The sequence below is a fragment of the Equus quagga genome, unplaced genomic scaffold, assembly GCF_021613505.1.
Source record: "Equus quagga isolate Etosha38 unplaced genomic scaffold, UCLA_HA_Equagga_1.0 HiC_scaffold_12654_RagTag, whole genome shotgun sequence".
In the NCBI taxonomy this organism is placed as follows: domain Eukaryota; kingdom Metazoa; phylum Chordata; class Mammalia; order Perissodactyla; family Equidae; genus Equus; species Equus quagga.
Window position 1 is genome coordinate 1 of NW_025792415.1, and position 5,841 is coordinate 5,841.

Sequence of the window (5,841 nt, forward strand, 5' to 3'; positions counted from 1 at the left end):
CCACAACTCAGTGTGTGATGGCTCAGCACAGAGAGGCCAGAGGGGAGAAGTGGTTAGAAGGGAGGGCAGATCCAGCAGTCATCGTGGAGGAATTGGAAAACCATGCAGGAGAGTGAACTTTATCCAGAAGACAGGGAGCCTCTGAAGGGTGTTCAGCGGGCAGTGAAATGGAGCGAGAACGTGCTGTAGATGTGTGTGCTGGATGGTGAAGGGTGCACCGGAAGAGGCCAAGATGGACTCCTTCCTATAAAACAGCAGCATCAGCACCGAAAACACATCCTGAGCACTCACTTGAGGCCCGGTATTGCCATAGCAACATCGAGACCTGGGGTCATCTGGATGGTCCAGACACAGACAGTTTTTGGTCCGATGTAGTTGGAGATCCTGCCCGACAGGTCTGTGAGGAGGCCGCCGCAGTCCCTATACCCTACAACAGAAGACAGGGTTCCAGGTTGCCCAGAAAGAGCTCCAGGCCCACAAGGGACTGTGTCATCCCTGGGCCCCACACCGCTGTTGATGGTCCCGACTTCTGGGTCCCCACACACAACCCAACATCAATGATCCAAGTCTGCTGAGCCCACAATCAGGTGGCTTTTGTCTTTTACTCCTTTCAGAACTCTTTAGGGACCTATACTCATTACTACACACTGCTTTAAACGAGTGTGAAAAGAAATTTAACACTTCTTCGCCAAACATTGCTTATGCTCAACAGCATTGCCAGATGGGGAGCAGAGAGTCACGCAAACACCTCCTTTCTGCCTCTCTGAAGACCTGGTCCTGGTGCAGCCTGAGAAGCAGCAAATGAGCAGCTCTCCTGCCCCAGAGAGGCCTGGCCCTCAGAGATGAGAATCCCCCTCCTATCAAGACCCGTGGGAGGGGCTCCACACCCTGCTCAGGGACGGCTCAGCCTCCAAATGTGTAAGTGAGGAAAAAACAGCGCCTTCCTCAGGGCTCAGGGAAAGGGGGACATAATACCATCTGCACTTACCTTTGTTCTGTGCAGTAGAAACCAGGGCAGCTGAAAAGAGATCAAGACAGAAAAATGAAGTGAAAAGCTGGAAGGTACTGATGGTCAGGGCTGGAGAGTGGAAAATGCACACACTGTGGAGTGGAGCTGCTGCCAAGGGCTGGTGCTGAACACCAAGAGGAGACAGCATCGCTGTCCTCATTGCTGGGGACAGTCCTGGGCACACAGAGGGAAGGGCAGCAGGAAGGTCTGGCCCTCAGTGTTCAAGGACTAGCTCAGTCAGCTGCTTTCTGCTTCTTCTCCAGTTCCACTCAGTTAAAGTACAATGTCCCCACTCTGGAGCCAAGTCCAAGAGGTCAGTCTGAGGAGGGTGACCAACGTGCCCCATTAGCCTAGGAATTTCCCGGTTTTAGCACTAAAAGTCCCTTCTCCCAAGAAACCTGTCAGTCCGGGCCAAACCAAGACAGCTGGTCACCCTAACAGGACACGAACATTTCTTGTAGATTCTGTAATGAGACCAATGACCAATCTGATGTTGGAAAAAACTGACTGAAGAGAATTGTCATCTGAGGAGAAACGAAGTGTCTGAATTATGGAAGTTTCTCTGTGTCAGGGACCCGAGTTAGGTGCTTGGATCCAAGAGACCTGACTGCAGTCACACGGCCTCCCATGGGTCACCTGCACGGGGGCTCGTCCTCATGATGCGGCGCAGTGGGCACAGCACAGCTGAGGGATGTGAAGGCCCCGGGTCACAGTCCTGGGGACACGAGAGCTGGGTGGCTTTGAACGAGTGATCTCCTCTCCCTAAGCCTCAGGCTACTCACCTGTACAATGGGAGTCTCAGCAATGACGGCCTCGTAGGGTCCAGGAGGACCATCCACAGCCCACGGCTCAGGGCCCCGCACAGGAGAGCTCTCCAAGGTTACCGTCACTGTCAACATCCCCAAACTAGACGACAGTGCTTTCCTCGGGAAATTAGAAATCAACTAATGCTCTAGAGCCTGTCTGACAAGAAGGCTCAACCAGGACCCTGTGAGTCCGTCTCCAGCTGCTCCCTCGCCCTGAGGCTGCGTGGGTCTTTGGGGCACCATGAGGGGTCTCCCCACACCTGGGTGTCCATCAGCCCTGCCTGGGAAGATATAAATCATGGATGCCAGACAGCAGGCCTCCAGTGCCGAACCCTGACACCTCCCTGTCACTTCGAGGGCCACCTCTGGCCTGGACCACATCTGCAGTGAACTCCGCTGACCTGACCTCAGGGCCAGGCTGGAGGCCAGAGAACGCATTGCCCCTAGAGGGAGTTCAGAACACGTCACCGCAAAGCATGCTGCTTTGTACAGTAGGCCACAAATAATGGCATATTGCTGATTTTGAGCTGAAGCTACTTGAGAAACAGGCAATGCAGGAAGGACTCTGATTTACCCCTTTATACTTAAAAACAGTCCATAACGTTTCCCCAGAGAACAGTGCCCTCCCTGTACCAGGAGACAGTAAGGCGCTCATCACCAGAGGCTGGCATGGCGCTGACACGGGTCTGTGCACACACACTGATGGCACTGACCCTTCTCTGCCCAGTTCCCCCGTACAGCTCCTAGTCGTGGCCCATAGTTCACTGCCCCCAGCCCAAAACTGGGTCTTGTCTTTTCTTCACAAACGGGTAATTTCTTTCTCTAAAAGGGATAAAGCTTTCTGCTCTGGTCACTTCCTTGGGTCTTCATTTATTTGTGACGGCCCCCAGGTACATGTAAAAAAGTTTAATAATGTGTATGTTTTCCCCTGTTGATAATGTCAGGGTAGTTCTCAGGCCCAGCAGAGAACCTAAGAGAGTAGAGGAAGGGATTTCCCTCCCCTGCACCTCAATCATACTAACACCACCACTCAGGCTATGAGATCAACAATCAGCTCGGTGGCACTGCAGCTTTAATCATGAGCTCCCCATACATCTGCACAGGTTTTAAAACCTTCAAAGGACTTTCCTGTTCTGCCAGTCTTCACAACAGCCCTGTTGGGTGCTATTATTCTAACTCAGACAATCAGGCAGTTTGGGTGACTCAGCCAAGGTCACACAGCACTTAACCAGTTTCTGGCTGCAAGCCAGGGGCACCTACCTCTTTTGCAGCAAGCTGCCTTTTTGTCCACTGACTTCACCAGGATCAAAAAAGCAACATCTGCATTCTTAATCCCTCTGGTTTCCCATGATCTGTAGCTTGAAAGTCCTACTGATAGGACGGATTTGGACAGAAGCCTTAGCTGTTTTCTGGGTGGGGACTGGAGACAGGCCCTCCAGCTGACTGGTAGTCTTTAGGCAGAAGAGAACAGACGGAGGAGGTGACTGGTGCCTTGTTGGAATCCTAACAGGAGAGGAGAGGGGAGGAAAGCACCCAGTGACGGGGTAGACCCTGACGTGAAGTGCAGAGAGGGCAAAGGTGAGCAGGAAGGAGAAATGCCGAAGGCCAGGAGCCGCTGGATGAGGGCAAGAGAGTAGAAGTGAGGAGGGTATGGAATGAGGAAGTGGAGAAGAAAGGGGGAGAGGAAGAGGAGGGACAGAATGAGACAGAAAGAGAGAGGGGTGGAGAAAGGTAGAGCTTTCTCTGGAGAAATGCAGGCCTTTTTGCCCCCAGCCTCCGGAATCAGAGTTGGTCTCCCTTGTGCATTTAGCGTAGTCCCAGCACCCAGCTCTCCCTAGGGCTAGTGACACCCCCTCTTCAGGGCATCGGAAGCCCCTGCTGGGAGCTGCTCTTTCCTACTGTTGCTGTTGCAGCCACGTCTCATCCTCTGGGCAGAGGCAGAGCACCCCACCCTCTGTGGGGCTGCTCCAGGGACCCCTTTTCTCCCACAGATGCCACCTCAACTCTTGTCAAATAGAGTCCCCCTTCCCAGACAGCCCACAGTCACACCACTGACAATGCCTCCAAAGCAAGCCCTGCCAGATTCACCTCCGCCACATCTGGGCTGAGCCCAGGGCTGGCCCACAGCAGATCCTGGTGGTTTGCTTAGGCTGGAGGGAGACAAGGAGGCAGGGACGCCCACAGAACACATGTCAAGACAGGGACTCAGGAGCCCAGAATATGTTTAAAAATCGAGACAGCCTCAGCCCAGGGACATGGCCATTCCCATTTGTCCCTCTTTCCAAAGCCTAAGGGTGAGGTGTGGCATCTTGTTGGAGGAGAGATTGTCACCCATGGGCTTCTTTGTTGGCAACACCCAAACTGCAGAAGTCTCTAAGTTGAACAGGAAAGCAGAGAGAGCCCCAGGAGAAAGGGGCTCCTGGGCCGTGTGATACCTGTACTGAACAGCAAGGCCCAGGTGAAGGTGCTGGACAGCCTCATCTGAGCAGCCCTGGAACCAGCCTCAGAAGTGAGGTTGACTCTGGAGGCCTGGGGCTATATAGAGGCAGTTCCTGAAATCTGATCTCCTTGCCTCCCTCTGCAGCCAAGGCCAGCACAGCTGCAGGAGCCCAGGGAGCTGAGGGAGCTGAGGGAGCTGAGGGAGCTGAGGGAGCTGTGGGAACTGAGGGAGCTGTGGGAACTGAGGGAGCTGAGGGAGCTGAGGGAGCTGCAGGAGCTGAGGGAGCTGAGGGGGCTACAGGAGCTGAGGGAGCTGAGGGAGCTGTAGGAGCTGTAGGAGCTGAGGGAGCTGTAGGAGCTGAGGGAGCTGTGGGAACTGAGGGAGCTGAGGGGGCTACAGGAGCTGAGGGAGCTGAGGGAGCTGTAGGAGCTGAGGGAGCTGTAGGAGCTGAGGGAGCTGAGGGAGCTGAGGGAGCTGAGGGAGCTGAGGGAGCTGTAGGAGCTGAGGGAGCTGTGGGAACTGAGGGAGCTGAGGGGGCTACAGGAGCTGAGGGAGCTGAGGGGGCTACAGGAGCTGAGGGAGCTGAGGGAGCTGTAGGAGCTGAGGGAGCTGAGGGAGCTGAGGGAGCTGTAGGAGCTGAGGGAGCTGAGGGAGCTGTGGGAACTGAGGGAGCTGAGGGAGCTGTGGAAACTGAGGGAGCTGAGGGGGCTACAGGAGCTGAGGGAGCTGAGTAAGCTACAGAAACTGCAGGAGCTGAGGGAGCTGCAGGAGCTCAAGGAGCTGCAGGATCCACTAGGTTCTATAGAAGGAAATGTGTCTGCCTCTAATTACCACTTATCCTTCTCAGCCTCTTTCTGTGTCCTATCTCACCTAGAGAGAGAAATAATAGCCACCTTCTCCTTTTCACCTCCTCTTCCAGTGGTCCTGGATGACAAGTGGCAAGCTGACCATGGGCAGATAGGACCTGCTGTTTGGGGAGCCCTCCTGCCTGGGTTAACTTACAGCACTTTCACTTCTGTTAATTTGCACAAGCCCCATAATGCCTTGGACAGGTGAGTGACTGAAACCCAGAGAAATCAAGAGACTTGCCCAAAGTCACTAGGTGGCCGTGGCAGAACCAGACTGACCTCCTAACTGCCCAGTCTCTCTAAGAGCCCTCTCTGCGTCACTCAGGGCAAAGGCACATGAACAGACCGTCAGTCTGCTCCAGGCGTGGGTCGGCATTGGTGGAACAGCTGCAGGGCAGATCAGCCTGTGCGTGGGGATGTCCACATGGATGACATGTGTACGCATATCTACATTTACGCTATATCTATCATACCAAGACCATATGGCTTCATCCCAGGGCAGAGTCACAGTTACAAGAACCCAGTGGAAGCCCCTAAGGAAGACAGTCTGGCAGTTTCTCAATGGGTTACACAGCAGTTACCATATGGCCCAGCAATTCCACTAGGTATATACCCAAGGAAATAAAAACATATCCACACTGACACTTGTTCATGAATGTTCACAGCAGCCTTACTCATGATAGCCAAAAAGTAGAAACAACCCAAATGTCCACCCACTGATGAATGGATAAATAAAAC

General features: G+C 53.9%; 1 long non-coding RNA gene across 1 annotated transcript; it reads right to left on the minus strand.

The window, feature by feature from the left end:
- Positions 1–302: 302 nt before the first annotated feature.
- Positions 303–4,301, minus strand: LOC124231936 (uncharacterized). The gene is made up of 3 exons (XR_006886733.1): positions 4,251–4,301; positions 989–1,018; positions 303–427 (listed from the first exon to the last, which is right to left on the minus strand). It is a non-coding gene; the product is annotated as an uncharacterized LOC124231936 (long non-coding RNA).
- Between the last annotated feature and the right edge of the window lie 1,540 nt (positions 4,302–5,841).